Here is a 17216-nt window from a genome sequence, read left to right on the forward strand (position 1 = left end):
GTGTCTGGCTCTTAGCGACCCCATGGACTGCAGCCTACCAGGCTCCTCCGCCCATGGGATTTTCCAGGCAAGAGTACTGAAGTGGGGTGCCATTGCCTTCTCCAGAGAAGTAATGACCCATTGGGATATACTAATTTAATGAATTACTACTGACTTGTTAAAAACGAAGACTTCCCTGGTGGCTCAGTTGATAAACAATCTGCCTGCAGTGCAGGAGACCCAGGTTCAATCCTTGGTTTGGGAAGATCACCTGGAGAAGGGATCTACCCAGCCCAGTATTCTTACCTGGAGCAGACCAGGGACAGAAAAGCCAGGCAGGCTGCTGTCCATGGGGTCACAAAAAGTTGGACATGACTGAGTGCCTAACACACACAGTTAAAACCAAACTTTTGATCTGCATAATATAATGGATTAATCTCATAGAAAAATGCCAAGTGAAACATACTGGACACAAAAACATCCACATTGCACATATTAGTTGCACAGAACTAACCTAGTTGGAGAAATAAGAATGGCTTTTCCTCTGGATGGGCTGAGGATTGACAGGGAAAGAACAGGAAGGGGATTCCTGGAAAGATGGAAACATTCTGTGTGAAGGCAGGCGTGCACATTCCATGTCTCCACGCACTTAACAAGCAGGGATATTAAGATGTATGTGCAGCTTTTATCTCAATGCAAGTCGCACAAAAAATAAGAGTCAAATTGTGAGGGTTAGTAGAAAAAAAAGAGCATTGCTTTGCTTAAATATGAAAGCTCACTGGAATATATAATAGCTTGTGTGGAATATCCTAACATTGAGGCCATAAATCAACTAGATTATTTAACAGGTGAGGATCTTTTCATATATTCACTTTGTTTATTACCCACAACTTAATTACTCAACAAATCTCCACTTTTCTGTCTCTGCTCCTCTCTTTATTTTTCTCTGGAATATCAGCTGCTTGCTCCCTCTTCTTCTCCAATTAAAATCCACCTCATCTTCAAATGATGCTTGATTGCTCAGTGGAGTCTAACTCTTTTTGACCCCAGGGACTACAGCCTTCCAAGCTCCTCTGTCCATGGAATTCTCCAGGCAAGAATACTGGAGTGAGTAGTCATTTCCTCCTCCAGAGAATCTTCCATCAGATCAGTCACTCAGTTGTGTCCAACTCTTTGCGACCCCATGAATCGCAGCATGCCAGGCCTCCTTGTCCATCACCAACTCCCGGAGTTCACTCTAACTCACATCCATCGAGTCAATGATGTCATCCAGCCATCTCATCCTCTGTCTTCCCCTTCTCCTCTTGCCCCCAATCCCTCCCAGCATCAGAGTCTTTTCCAGTGAGTCAACTCTTCACGTGAGGTGGCCAAAGTACTGGAGTTTCAGCTTCAGCATCATTCCTTCCAAAGAAATCCCAGGGCTGATCTCCTTCAGAATGGACTGGTTGGATCTCCTTGCAGTCCAAGGGACTCTCAAGAGTCTTCTCCAACACCACAGTTTAAAAGCATCAATTCTTCAGTGCTCAGCCTTCTTCACAGTCCAACTCTCACATCCATACATGACCACAGGAAAAACCATAGCCTTGACTAGACGAACCTTTGTTGGCAAAGTAATGTCTCTGCTTTTGAATATGCCATCTATGTTGGTCATAACTTTCCTTCCAAGGAGTAAGCGTCTTTTAATTTCATGGCTGCAGTCACCATCTGCAGTGATTTTGGAGCCCAAAAAAATAAAGTCTGACATTGTTTCCACTATTTCCCCATCTCTTTCCCATGAAGTGATGGGACCGCATGCCATGATCTTCGTTTTCTGAATGTTGAGCTTTAAGCCAACTTTTTCATTCTCCTCTTTCACTTTCATCAAGAGGCTTTTGAGTTCCTCTTCACTTTCTGCCATAAGGGTGGTGTCATCTGCATATCTGAGGTTATTGATATTTCTCCCGGCAATCTTGATTCCAGCTTGTGTTTCTTCCAGTCCAGCGTTTCTCATGGGATAAAATATGTAGTATTCTATACCATGGAATTCTCCAGGCCAGAATACTGGAGTGGGTAGCCTTTCCCTTCTCCAGGGGATCATCCCAACCCAGGGATCAAACCCAGGTCTCCTGCACTGCAGGCCGGTTCTTTACCAGCTGAACCACCAGGGACACTCTCTCATCTTCAAGGATCACCTCAAATACCACCCTCCTGACCCCAAGGAGACTTATCAGATTCTTGTCCTTGTGAATTCTACAGCAATCACTGTTACCTGTTCTCTAGGAGTTTTCACTTTGTCTTCAGAAAAAGTTTTCAGACTCAAGTGTCTTGTCCCTTACTTTTATTTATCTTTATTATATTTTATTTTTTAACTTTACACTATTGTATTGGTTTTGCCATATATCAACGTGAATCCACCACAGGTATACATGGGTTCCCCATTCTGAACGCTCCTCCCTCCTCCCTCCCCATACCATCCTTTTGGGTCGTCCCAGTGCACCAGCCCCAAGCATCCAGTATCATGCATCGAACCAGGACTGGCGACTCGTTTCATATTTGATATTATACATGTTTCAATGTCATTCTCCCAAATCATCCCACCCTCTCCCTCTCCCACAGAGTCCAAAAGACTGTTCTATACATCAGTGTCTCTTTTGCTGTCTTGTATACAGGGTTATTGTGACCATCTTTCTAAATTCCATATATATGTGTCAGTATACTGTATTGGTGTTTTTCTTTCTGGCTTACTTCACTCTGTATAATAGGCTCCAGTTTCATCCACCTCATTTGAACTGATGCAAATGTATTCTTTTTAATGGCTGAGTAATACTCCATTGTGTATATGTACCATGGCTTTCTTATCCATTCATCTGCTAATGGACATCTAGGTTGCTTCCATGTCCTGGCTGTTATAAACAGTGCTGTGATGAACATTGGGGTACACGTGTCTCTTTCCCTTCTGGTTTCCTCAGTGTGTTTGCCCAGCAGTGGGATTGCTGGATCATAAGGCAGTTCTATTTCCAGTTTTTTAAGAAATCTCCACAATGTTCTCCATAGTGGCTGTACTAGTTTGCATTCCCACCAACAGTGTAAGAGGGTTCCCTTTTCTCCACATCCCCTCCAGCATTTATTGCTTGTAGACTTTTGGATCGCAGCCATTCTGACTGGTGTGAAATGGTACCTCATAGTGGTTTTGATTTTCATTTCTCTGATGAGGAGTGATGTTGAGCACCTTTTCATGTGTTTGTTAGCCATCTGTATGTCTTCTTTGGAGAACTGTCTATTTAGTTCTTTGGCCCATTTTTTGATTGGGTCATTTATTTTTCTGGAATTGAGCTGTAGGAGTTGCTTGTATATTTTTTAGATTAGTTGTTTGTCAGTTGCTTCTTTTGCTATTATTTTCTCCCATTCTGAAGGCTGTCTTTTCACCTTGCTTATAGTTTCCTTTGTTGTGCAGAAGCTTTTAAGTTTAATTAGTTCCCATTTGTTTATTTTTGCTTTTATTTTCAATATTCTGGGAGCTGGGTCATAGAGGATCCTGCTGTGATGTATGTCAGAGAGTGTTTTGCCTATGTTCTCCTCTAGAAGTTTTATAGTTTCTGGTCTTATGTTTAGGTCTTTAATCGATTTTGAGTTTATTTTTGTGTATGGTGTTAGAAAGTGTTCTAGTTTCATTCTTTTACAAGTGGTTGACCAGTTTTCCCAGCATCACTTGTTAAAGAGATTGTCTTTTCTCCCTTGTATATTCTTGCCTCCTTTGTCAAAGATAAAGTGTCCAGATGTGCGTGGGTTTATCTCTGGGATTTCTATTTTGTTCCATTGATCTATATTTCTATCTTTGTGCCAGTATCATACTGTCTTGATGACTGTGGCTTTGTAGTAGAGCCTGAAGTCAGGCAGGTTAATTCCTCCAGTTCCATTTTTCTTTCTAAAGATTGCTTTGGCTATTCGAGGTTTTTTGTATTTCCATACAAATTGTGAAATTATTTGTTCTAGCTCTGTGAAGAGTACCATTGGTAGCTTGATAGGGATTACATTGAATCTATAGATTGCTTTGGGTAGTATACTCATTTTCACTATATTGATTCTTCCAAGCTATGAACACGGTATATTTCTCCATCTATTAGTGTCTTCTTTGATTTCTTTCACCAGTGTTTTATAGTTTTCTATATATAGGTCTTTAGTTTCTTTAAATAGATATATTCCTAAGTATTTTATTCTTTCTGTTGCAATGGTGAATGGAATTGTTTCCTTAATTTCTCTATTTTCTCATTATTAGTGTATAGGAATGCAAGGGATTTCTGTGTGTTGATTTTATATCCTGCAACTTTACTATAATCATTGATTAGTTCTAGTAATTTTCTGGTGGAATCTTTAGGGTTTTCTATGTAGAGGATCATGTCACCTGCAAACAGTGAGAGTTTTACTTTTTCTTTTCCAATTTGGATTCCTTTTATTTCTTTTTCTTCTCTGATTGCTGTGGCCAAAACTTCCACAACTATGTTGAATAGTAATGGTGAAAGTGGGCACCCTTGTCTTGTTCCTGACTTTAGAGGAAATGCTTTCAATTTTTCACCGTTGAGGATAATGTTTGCTGTGGGTTTGTCATATATAGCTTTTATTATGTTGAGGTATGTTCCTTCTACTCCTGCTTTCTGGAGGGTTTCTATCATAAATGGATGTTGAATTTTGTCAAAGGCTTTCTCTGCATCTATTGAGATAATCATATGGCTTTTATTTTTCAATTTGTTAATGTGGTGTATTACATTGATTGATTTGTGGATATTGAAGAATCCTTGCATCCCTGGGATAAAGCCCACTTGGTCATGGTGTATGATCTTTTGAATGTGTTGTTGGATTCTGGTTGCTAGAATTTTGTTAAGGATTTTTGCATCTATGTTCATCAGTGATATTGGCCTGTAGTTTTCTTTTTTTGTGGGATCTTTGTCAGGTTTTGGTATTAGGGTGATGGTGGCCTCATAGAATGAGTTTGGAAGTTTACCTTCCTCTGCAATTTTCTGGAAGAGTTTGAGCAGGATAGGTGTTAGTTCTTCTCTAAATTTTTGGTAGAATTCAGCTGTGAAGCCGTCTGGACCTGGGCTTTTGTTTGCTGGAAGATTTCTGATTACAGTTTCAATTTCTGTGCTTGTGATGGGTCTGTTAAGTTTTTCTATTTCTTCCTGGTCCAGTTTTGGAAAGTTGTACTTTTCTAAGAATTTGTCCATTTCTTCCACGTTGTCCATTTTATTGGCATATAATTGTTGATAGTAGTCTCTTATGATCCTTTGTATTTCTGTGTTGTCTGTTGTGATCTCCAGTTTCATTTCTAATTTTATTGATTTGATTTTTCTCCCTTTGTTTCTTGATGAGTCTGGCTAATGGTTTGTCAATTTTATTTATCCTTTCAAAGAGCCAGCTTTTGGCTTTGTTGACTTTTGCTATGGTCTCTTTTGTTTCTTTTGCATTTATTTCTGCCCTAATTTTTAAGATGTCTTTCCTTCTACTAACCCTGGGCTTCTTCATTTCTTCCTTTTCTAGTTGCTTTATGTGTAGAGTTAGGTTATTTATTTGACTTTTTTCTTGTTTCTTGAGGTATGCCTGTATTGCTATGAACTTTTGCCTTAGCACTGCTTTTACAGTGTCCCACAGGTTTGGGGTTGTTGTGTTTTCATTTTCATTCGTTTCTATGCAAATTTTGATTTCTTTTTTGATTTCTTCTGTGATTTGTTGGTTATTCAGCAGCGAGTTGTTCAGCCTCCATTTGTTGGGATTTTTAATAGCTTTTCCTCTGTAATTGAGATCTAATCTTACTGCATTGTGGTCAGAAAAGATGCTTGGAATGATTCCAATTTTTTTGAATTTACCAAGGCTAGATTTATGGCCCAGGATGTGATCTATCCTGGAGAAGGTTCCCTGTGCACTTGAGAAAAAGGTGAAATTCATTGTTTTGGGATGAAATGTCCTATAGATATCAATTAAGTCTAACTGGCCTATTGTATCATTTAAAGTTTGTGTTTCCTTGTTAATTTTCTGTTTAGTTGATCTATCCATAGGTGTGAGTGGGGTATTAAAGTCTCCCACTATTATTGTGTTATTGTTAATTTCTCCTTTCATACTTGTTAGCATTTGTCTTACATATTGTGGTGCTCCCGTGTTGGGTGCATATATATTTATAATTGTTATATCTTCTTCTTGGATTGATCCTTTGATCATTATATAGTGACCATCTTTGTCTCTTTCCACAGCCTTTGTTTTAAAGTCTATTTTATCTGATATGAGGATTGCTACTCCTGCTTTCTTTTGGTCCCTATTTGCATGGAAAATCTTTTTCCAGCCCTTCACTTTCAGTCTGTATGTGTCCCCTCTTTTGAGGTGGGTCTCTTGTAGACAGCATATGTAGGGGTCTTGTTTTTGTATCCATTCAGCCAGTCTTTGTCTTTTTGTTGGGGCATTCAACCCATTTATGTTTAAAGTAATTATTGATAAGTATGATCCCATTGCCATTTACTTTATTGTTTTGGGTTCAAATTTATACACTGCTTTTGTGTTTCCTGTCTAGAGAATATCCTTTAGTATTTGTGGGAGCTGGTTTGGTGGTGCTGAATTCTCTCAGCTTTTGCTTGTCTGTAAAGCTTTTGATTTCTCCTTCATATTGAATGAGATCCTTGCTGGGTACAATAATCTGGGCTGTAGGTTATTTTCTCCCTTAAGTTCACATGGTCTCTGTAATGGCTGTGTGTGTTTTCTCTATATCCTTTATGGTACTCAACACATGATTGATAAGTGACATACATATTTTTTGAATGATCTTGAAAAACACAACTTTCCAAAACTGACAAGATAAACAGAAAATCTAAATAGTTGTATGTCTATTAAAAATTGAGTTTCCTAGCAAACATTTCCTATAAACTCTAGGCTCAGATAAATTTCACCAGCGAGTTCTATCAAACATGTAAAGATAAAACACTATCAATCATATACAAACATCATCAGAAAGTAAAAGAGAAAGGAATACTTCCAAATCATTTTTTGAGGCCAGTATAATCTCAATGCAAAAACCTAACAAGGACACTAAAAGAAAATTGCAGAACAACATCCTTCATGATCTTAAGTGGAAAAAGTCTTTACAAAATATAAAGAATTGTTTATTTTGCTAATATTAACGATTGAATTATAATTATTTGAAACATAAAAAATACTTTCTGAATGAATCAAATAAATGGGATACTCAATTGCCTTGATTACTTAATCATCATAAAATATATGTGCCGTCTTGTTGTTCTTGCAGAGTAACCTTTTGCTCAATTTGCATATTTTATTTGTACCTTCTGGTCCCTAAATCTGTAGACTGATTCCAGCCTTGACTCCAACTCTCCTGCACAATGTGTCTCATCTTGTTGCTTCACTTCTCCCTGGCACCTCTCAGAGGTTCTTTCTTTTTTTGAAGTTATTTGATAGATTAATATTCTGATCAGAGAAAAGGCCCAGAAAAGAGACTGTAGATTGGGTCTACAAATCACAGGTAGTGAACTTCCAGCAGCACATTTAAGAGCAAAATATGACTCTGAATGGTCACCTAAAGGAAATGGTCACCCATTTCACTTAGCCAGCTCACAGACACAATGATTATTCCATTGGATCTCAGAAAGCACAGTTTGCACATTTCATCACGCAGATATTACAGTTACAAACACTGCCTCCTAGAAGAGATAGCAGCATAGATTCTGAGTCATCACACAGTTGAGTCAGGAGTGTGAAAATTATTCATCAACTTACATCTGGTGTTTAATAGGCATCTGGGATGTGGGCTGCTGACATGTTCTGTATGATCACATTCCTGAGGGCAGGATCCCAGCCCAGGGAGGTCAATGTCAGGTCATGGCCAGATTTCACTGCAAGGCTCAGAACAGCTTCAGCTGTTCACAGAATCATCTCTCAAGGTACAGCTCACAGAAATCTAGACAAAACAAGCCAGTAATGAGCAGCATTAAGACTTGGGGTCAAAGATTCTGTCAAAATGCCAAACCTGTGAGCTTCAGTGTATCCATAGTGTAGACAGAGCCCAGTGGTATGACAGCCAGCGAAATGAGCAAGGACCTGCTGTTTCTGCAATGGAGGGAAAATCACATACTTACATACCCAATGGGATTAAGAATTTCAGGTGATGCGGGGCATGCACATTAAAAATCACAAACCAACTGTCTTTTATTTTGCTAGAAGTGATGTAAGCCTGCTCTTCACTGATAAAACTGAGCTTTTGTTGTTGTTTTGAATGAAAACATTATTAGTAAAATTCATCAAAGTCTCAAGGGAAGAGGAAATTTTTGTTCTTTTCATCTCTCAATAAGTACAGCATTCATAGTTTTCCTTTGCCATAAACAGGACAAGGATGAATAACAATTTCCATCACAGAAGCACCTGTCCGGGACAAGGTTTTGAAACTGGGGATAGAGAAGTTCTGAGATCTTAGATTATCATTTTGCTAAGCCCCATGCCAGGGCTTCTGTGGTGGCTCAGACTGTAAAGAATCTGCCTGCAATGCAGAAGACACGGGAGTATATATACTCATATACTCTTATTTGTATAATCATGAAAAAGTCATTACTCTTGGCCTGAAATTTTTTCCTAAGGAAAGGAAAGGAGGGGAAGAAGATATCTAAATCTAAGTCCTTATTTGAGTTTTTCCAGGTATGTTTCTGTGAAAGAGAATGATAGAGAAAGAAGGAGTTCAACACCCAGGAGTTAGATGATAACTCTAATTATTAAATTTTAATTTGCTCACTGAAAGATATAGTGTTTGACTCCATATTCTTTTTAGTTTTTCTAGAGCTCATAATTTATTGCATTTGCATCAAATGAGGTGAGAAATGCTGGATAACTTCTCTTGTAATATTCCTTAAGAAAAGTCTATGGTTAGTTTACAAGACCCCAGGGCAGATGTTCATACTGAATAGTGAGAGCATATGGCAAAAAGATTGATTCATTGTAATTTACTTGTCAAACACCATTGTTAAGGTTTCAAAAAGAGAGGAATCCAAACAACAATTTTAAAGCAATACCCCTAATAGTGCCCAAATCTCTCAGGATTCCTCCCACTGTTGATTTATCCTCAAAATTCTCTTCCATATTAAAAATGCTGAGAGTTGGAATGAAATAAAAGCCTTAGAGAATAAGAGGCGCTTTTGCCTTTAATGCAATTGCCAATGTAGATATCCCAAACTTACCAGGGACCACTAATGCTTTGCTGAAATCAAACATCATACATATTTGACAGAAAGAGATGTAATTTCACAAAGCTGCTTGCAAAACTGAAGAACAATTACCAAGAAGAAATACAAACTCAGGACCAGATCACGGTAAAGTACACAGATTTCTCTCTGTTGGAGCCATACAGGAGATTTGAAAATAACATGTAGAGAAGCAATGATTTACAATTCCCACCTTTAATCTTCTAGCCTACAGAAATGGTTCCTTAATAAATATAGGAGCTGAAAACTACAGTTTGCATAACAGTTTTTAGGTTTTATCATTTTAAATCTACATCTTTGCAAAGTATCCTGTAGCCCTGGGAAGAGGTTCACAATACAGCTATTGTTTGAAAGTATATGCTGCAAGAAATCAAAACTTCCTTTTCTGGGCTTCCATCTGCTATTATGCCCAGCTATGCCAAAGTGTCCAAATTGTGCAAAATATGCACTCTTCTTCAAGAGACCTGCCACAATTTATTCATCTTTGCATCCTCAGAAATAACCCACTGTTTAATACAAAGCTGGCTTCTCTGGTGGCTCAGACAGTAAAGAATCTTCCTGCAATGCAGGAGAACTGGGTTCAGGTCCTGGGTAGGGAAGACCCCCTGGAGGAGGAAATGGCAACCCACTCCAGCATTCTTGCCTGGAGAATCCCATGGACAGAGGAGCCTGGCGGGCTACAGTCCATGGGGTCGCCAAGAGTAGGACACGACGGAAAGACTAAAACTTTCACTTTCCAGTATAAAGCTGGTGACCAACAAAGGTCTGTGTAGTGGTGGGTTTTGAAGAGGAGGTGTATTAGTTCCTGCTGCTGCTGCTAAGTCGCTTCAGTCGTGTCCGACTCTGTGCGACCCCATAGATGGCAGCCCACCAGGCTCCCCAGGCCCTGGGATTCTCCAGGCAAGAACACTGGAGTGGGTTGCCATTTCCTTCTCCAATGCATGAAAGTGAAAACTGAAAGTGAAGTCGCTCAGTCGTGTCCAAATCTTAGCGACCCCATGGACTACAGCCTACCAGGCTCCTCTGCCCATGGGATTTTCCAGGCAAGAGTACTGGAGTGTGGTGCCATTGCCTTCTCCTTCTTAGTTCCTAGTGCTCCTGTAACAAAACACCATAATCTGGCTGCCTTGATGCAACAGACATTTATTATTTTACAGTTTGGGAAGCTAGAAGGCCAAAATCAAGGTGTCAGTAGGTCCCTTCTCCTTCTGAAAACTTCAGGGGAGAATTCTTCCTTTATTCTTTCTTTGCTTCTCGTGGCTGTTGCCAATCTTTTTCCTTCCCTGGCTTGCAGCTTCCTCATCCTAATCTTTGCCTCTGTCATCTCATGTGTGTCTGTGTCTAAATCTGAATTTCCATCTTCTCATCAAGATAGCAGCCATATTGATTAGGGCTCACCCTAATGGTCCCATCTTAGTTGTATAGTATCTACAAAGACCCAGTTTCCAAATAAAGTCATATTCATAGGTGCTGGGGTTCAGGACTTTAACTTTTCTGTGGGAGGACACAATTCAACCTGTAACACACAGCACTATGTACCCTGCTTTTGTTATATCTCCTTTACACCAAGTAATATGCTGAACATGTACCTGCCTCACAGGAAACGTGCTGGCTAGTTGCAGGATTTGTTACACCCAATATATTATGAATCCTCATTGACTAGATGTAAACAAACACAGTGTATATTATCCCTGCTCCAGTGATCACCAAACCTGCTCTGATCATTTACGACTTAGCTGAAGCTCCTGCCTTGGTTTCTTTGGGCAACATCTGTAGAGTCTCATCTTCCTTCCCCAAACAAAAATTGGAACCATAGTACAAATCAACTTTGTGCCATTTTTATTGCAAGAGCTTGTCCTTTTGCACTTTGAACTTTGATGTACTTTGAACACTGAATTGGAATTAACACTAGCTAACTTTGCTAATGCAGAAAATAGAATAATATCATTTGGTACATTCCTTGCAAATTTGGGATGTGCATGGCTTTAGGATTAAAGAATGTGAAGAATATAATAAAATATAAAGCTCTATTTTTAAACTAATTAAGAAACATCTGGACTAGGCTAATTCACGCATACGCAAAAAAAGTCAAAACTTGAAGTAAATAAGTAAATCCTCTGAATTCTAAGGATTATCTAAGGAATATCTAAGGATTAATATTTCAGTGGATTTTCCAGGTGGCTCAGAAGTAAAGAATCTGCCTGTCAATACAGGAGACATGGGTTCAATCTTTGATCTGGGAAAATGCCCTGGAGTAGGAAATGGCAATCCACTCCAGTATTCTTGCCTGGGATATTCCATGAATAGAGGAGCCTGGAGGGCTACTGTCCACGGGATCACAACAAGTCAGACATGGCTGAGTGACTAAACAACAACAACAACAAGGGTTTTTTTTTTTTTTAATGGCTTTATTAAAATACTCTTTAGCAATTGCTAGGTAGACATCACAACTGACTTTGGCAATTGTGATTTCCTAGGGGTCCCTGATGTGGCTTTCTCAGTTGTACATATTAAAGTATAATTTTTCTAATGAAACAGGATATATAAGTAATGCAGACTTCTGATGAAACATCAAGTTGATGTATCATTAAATATCAGTCACCTGTCAATTTTAATCATGAGGCAGAAATTGCATTTAATTATGCAATGTATGTACTGAGCACTCCGTAATCACAGACTGTACTAAGGAGAACAAGCGGTCCATTGAGTTCACAGGAGAGACAGAATATTTTTAAAGGCTTGTAGAAACTTATTTCTCTGGACTCCTGGAGACTCACTGGAGGGAGGTTGCAGGAGGTGGAAGGTACAGGTTGTGGCCATGAAACAGAAAAGCTAACCAATTCTAAGGGAAATTGACTCCCTGACCATGACTGGGTCCACTCCACTCTATGATCCTCAGATCTGTGGCCTAGATCTTGGTCATGTTTGAAACTCCAGGCCAAGTTTTGTGCCTGTTATTGAGTAGATGCACAGTTAGAGCTGAAATAACCTGAATTTGTTGGCAGCACAATGTGGTCAACGATTGAGACTGGTACACACTGTCCTTCTAACCCATGCTTTGTAAGAAAATTGGTTTTAGACTTGGAAAAAAAAATCACAAAGAGGAGATGACAGTTCTTTGATGTTCTTGGGTAATTAGTGAATTCGTCCGCCTTTAAAAGTAGGTTCCTACTATACTACAGAGCCTGGGAGGTAGGGCCACTATCCTTCTTGATGCAGAGAGATGACTTGCAGGTCCTTGAAAAGGGCTTCGTGGGTTGCAAAACTGGCAAGACATCTTTGAAAAATTTACACCTAAGAAAGAAATAGAAATTATTTGCAAATTTTCCAAAGTAAATGCTCCAAGAATAGGGAGGTTAGGCCTGGAGTCAAAAAGAAGCCTGCCCAATTTTAATCAAGCTTAAGGGAATATTAAGACTCTTGGTCACCCAGCTCTATATGTACATACACACACACACAGAGCAGTGGTTTGCTTATAAGGTTTTTTTCCAGTAAGAGACTGTAATTTCCTTCAGTCTCTTTAAGCTTCCAGAGAGATTCTTCATGTGTTTGCAGTGATGTGACTCAGACAGAAAATCAATTAGAGAACAATGTAAATCAATTATAAAATAATACACGATAACCCACTGCTAAAGTATGTGCATCATAGCAAAAGCCAAAGGATTTTAGAAAAATCAAGAGCTAATATGCATGAGAACATTTGCAAGGCCACACAAAGCAGGCAGAGTCATGAATTTCATTAGTATAAAGAGTCTAAGAGATTTGTAAATGCATTTCGAATGCATTCATTGCTGACACGTCCTGGATTGAGTGAAAATGGGAAGCATGCATAGCTCAGTTGGTAAAGAATCTGCCTGCAATGCAGGAGACCCCAGTTTGATTCCTGGGTTGGGAAGATCCCCTGGAGAAGCGATAGGTTACCCACTCTAGTAATCTTGGGCTTCCGTTGTAGCTCAGCTGGTAAACAATCCTCCTGCAATGTGGGAGACCTGGGTTCTATCCCTAGGTTCGGAAGATCCCCTGGAGAAGGGAAAGGCTACCCACTCCAGTGTTCTGGCCTGGAGAATTCCATGGGCTGTATAGTCCATGGGGTTGCAAAGAGTCAGACATGACTGAGGGACTTTCAACTAGTCTTTCATACTGTAAGAAAGCTTCAGCTGGCGGGTCTTGGATTTTCAGTGGCCGCTGTTTTCTTCTGGTGCAAAAATCATCCTGCTTTGAGTGTACGTGGAATGGGAAAAAACTCCATCCAAGTGTCTCCATGACTGTGTCTCTGGGGGCATTCTCTCTGAGAAGCATTCGTCCTTCACTTTTTACACCTTGCTCTTTGAGATAACTCATCCACATCTGGTGCCATCTTTTTATAAAATATGAATATGAATAATATATTAAGGACTATTCACTACTACAGTGTACACGTGAAATTTCTCGTAGGAAAATTACTGTTGATTTCCAATTTGATTTATCTAGGAGAGGGCAGTGATGGTGCCCATAAAACTCGCAGGTTAGGAGAAGGGACCCGGATTCAGCCCCACTCTGCCCCTTCTCTCAGAGCTGAAAGTCCTCTCCTACAAAATAGGGTTTTCAGGGACTTCCCTGGTGGTCCAGTGGTTATCAATTCACCTTCCAATGTAGGGGGTGTGGACTCCATCCCTGATTGGGGAGCTACGATCCCACATGCCTCATGGCCAGAAAACCAAAACATGAAACAGAGGCAATATTCTAACAAATTCAGTAAAGATTTAAAAATGGTCTACATCAAAAAAGTCTCTTAATAAACAGGATTTTCAGTACCTGCTGAATATATTTTTGTTTCTATCAAATAGCTATATTATCATCAAAAAGTTGTGTTATTATGCAACTGTAGAAACTGAAGCTCAGAGGAATTGAAAGATGTTCCAGGGGGCCCTGGAACAAGAAGAGGAGGCCTGGTGCCCAGGTCCAGCTGAATCAGCACTAGGGTGTGATTTTAAATAAAATCGGAGCTCAAAGCCCTGAGCAAATGTGTCTCCTGCAACTGAATATTTCAGTCAGTGGGGACAGCCCAGTGTTAAGGAGGATATACAGTTTATAAAACAGCATCTAAAGATAAAATAAACTCTGCAAGCTTCCCTGTGTTAGGTGAGGGAATACAGTCAGAAGGTTTTGTGGTTATGAGCAGGCTTTAACCCCATTCACACTTCAGTGACTGGTTTCTCTTTACTCTTGCAGGTTTGATCTATGTTCAAAAGTTTTGTTCGCTTTCAAATGGCTGAAGTAGATTTAGTGAAAAGTTGGAGCTTGAACTTTTCTTTGAAGACCACTTAGGTTTAGAAAAAGAGATTTAGTAGCACACTGTGTAGCCCCAGTAAGCTAATGCAAGAATCTTAAAGGTCAGAATTCTCCAAATCCAGCAGAACAGAAAGTATTCCCTTGGGCTGACCTCCTGCAAAGCTCCTAGGATACCACTTACTGCTCTGTCCCTCCTAGGCATGTTTCAGGAGTAGCTGGTGCTGGGCAGCCACTATTTATTATTATGTCATTAAACTGCATTTGCTTATATTTTAATGAATTTATTTACAGCCTTCAAAAGTTTGAAGTTCTCCAAAGGAGAAAGTTGCAAGTTTCTTATTTTCTCAACCTCACTTAACAGATAGAACTTATGATGTCTGAGTTTCCCAAATATTTAGTATGTGGTTGATTTAATGGGTTTTATTTGATTCAGAGCATCATAAAGAGGAAGGAAAAACTACTCTAATTCTATTTCCCATATAAACTCTATCAATATTTCTCTATGCATAGTCACACTTAACCCCTGTGTAGGTAGGATGGTATTAAACATGCCACCTTTTTCTATCTACTACTCTTGTTTTGATGCCAATTAATATAAAAGTACAAATGTAAGTAGTTACTTCACTGTTCTGCTATCCATCTCTGGTATTAAACTGACTAAATAATATGCAGAATGCATCTGTGTATAAACTGATACCTGCAGGATATACACTCTTTGTTAAAACAGATGATTAGTTATAGGCATAAAGAATAGAATGTAAAGAATTAGTTGTTGTTTTAAGCATTAGGTCATGTCTGACCGTTTTGTGATTCCATGGACTATAGCCCACTAAGCTCCTCTGGCCATAGGATTTCCCAGACAAAATACTGGAGTGGGCTGCCATTCAAACCTGCATCTCTTGCATCTCCTGCATTGGCAGCCAGATTCTTTACTACTGCACCACCGGGCAGGGGCAAAATATGAAATATCATATTTTCAAATGGAGTAAGAACTGAAAATATTAGTTGGAGACAATTATTTTGCTTCCATTTAGCTTTACTATTTTGTTGACAGATAATTTAGTAAACCTCTCTGAACATTTTTTATTATTACTTTATTTTTTAATAGTAGTTTATGTTTTAGAGAAAAATTGGTGGGAAGTTACAAGAATTTCTTATATAGCCTGGCCTACTACCTGCATAGGCTCACACATACACAAACCTCCTCATTTAAAACCTTCCCCGGCAGATTGGATCATTTATTACATGTGATAAACCTACATCACCTTATAATTAATTAAAGTCCATAGTTTACATTTTGGTTCACTCATGGTGTTATATATATTCCACAATTTTGCACAGATGTATAATGACTTATCTGGAAAAGAAAATGGCAACCCACTCCAGTAGTCTTGCCTGGAAAAACCCATGGATGGAGAACCTGGCAAGTTACAGTCCAAGGGGTCACACAGAATTGGAAACGACGGAGCAACTGACACTTTCACTTTCATAGTAACTTATATCTCTCATAATTGCATAATTTCACTACCCTAAAAATTCCCCATGCGCTATTATTTCATCTCTATCCCCTCCCCAACTCTGGAAAACTAATATTTTTCCTGTCTTCATAGTTGTACCTTCCCCAGAATGTCATATAGGTAGAATCATATGGTTATGTAGATTTTTTTTAGATTGACTTTTTCACTTAAAGGCCTTCCCTGGTGACTCAGATGGTAAAGAGTCTGCCTGCAATGCAGGAGACCCAGATTCCATCCCTGAGTCCAGAAGATCCTCTGGAGAAGGAAATGGCAACCCACTCCAGTATTCTTGCCTGGAGAATCCTATGGTCAGAGGAGCCTGATAGGTTACAGTTGATGGGGTCATAAAGAGTGGGACATGACTAAGCGACTTCACTTTTCACTTAAAAAATATGAATTTAAGGCTTCTCCATGTCTTTCAAGGGCTTGATAGCTCATTTATTTTTAGTGCTGAATAATATTTCACTGTCTGTTGTGCCATGGTTTATCTGCTCACCTACTGAAGGATGTCTTGGTGGCTTACAAGTTTAGACTGTTACAAATAAAGCTACTAAAAATATTATGATGTACGTTTTTGTAAGAACGCAAATATTCAACTCCTTTGGTTAAATAGCAAGACGTATGATTGACAGATCTTACAATAGTGTATCTTTAGTTTTGAAAGAATTGCCAAACTACCATCCAAAGTGACTAAGTTTTCATTAAAAATAAGTGAGAGTTCCTGTTGCTCCATATCCTTGTCAGCATTTGGTGCTCTGGATTTTGGCTTTTCTGAGAGGTATGTAGTGGTGTCTTGTTTTAATTTGCATTTCGTACATGATGTGCAGAATCTTTTCATAGGCTTATTTGACATCTTTATCTGTGACTTGTCTGTTACAATATTTGGCCCACTTTCTAATTGAGTTGTTTATTTTCTTAGTGTTGAGTATTAGGAGTTCTTTGTGTGTTTTAGACAACCGTCCTTTATCAGATCTGTTTTTTGTAAATATTTCTTCCCAGTCTATGGTTTGACTTCCCATTCTCTAAACACTCTTTCTCAGATCAGAAGTTTTTAGTTTTAATGAAGTCCAACTGATCAATTATTGCTTTCATGGGTTGTACCTTTGGTTCTGTATTCAAAATGTCCTAGTTCTACCCAAGGTTATCTAGGTTGCCTCCTATGCTACATTCTGGGAGTTTTCTAGTTTTAAATTTTACATATTTAGTTCTTGGATCCATTTTGAGT

Source organism: Bos mutus, chromosome 20, assembly GCF_027580195.1.
Source record: "Bos mutus isolate GX-2022 chromosome 20, NWIPB_WYAK_1.1, whole genome shotgun sequence".
NCBI lineage: Eukaryota > Metazoa > Chordata > Mammalia > Artiodactyla > Bovidae > Bos > Bos mutus.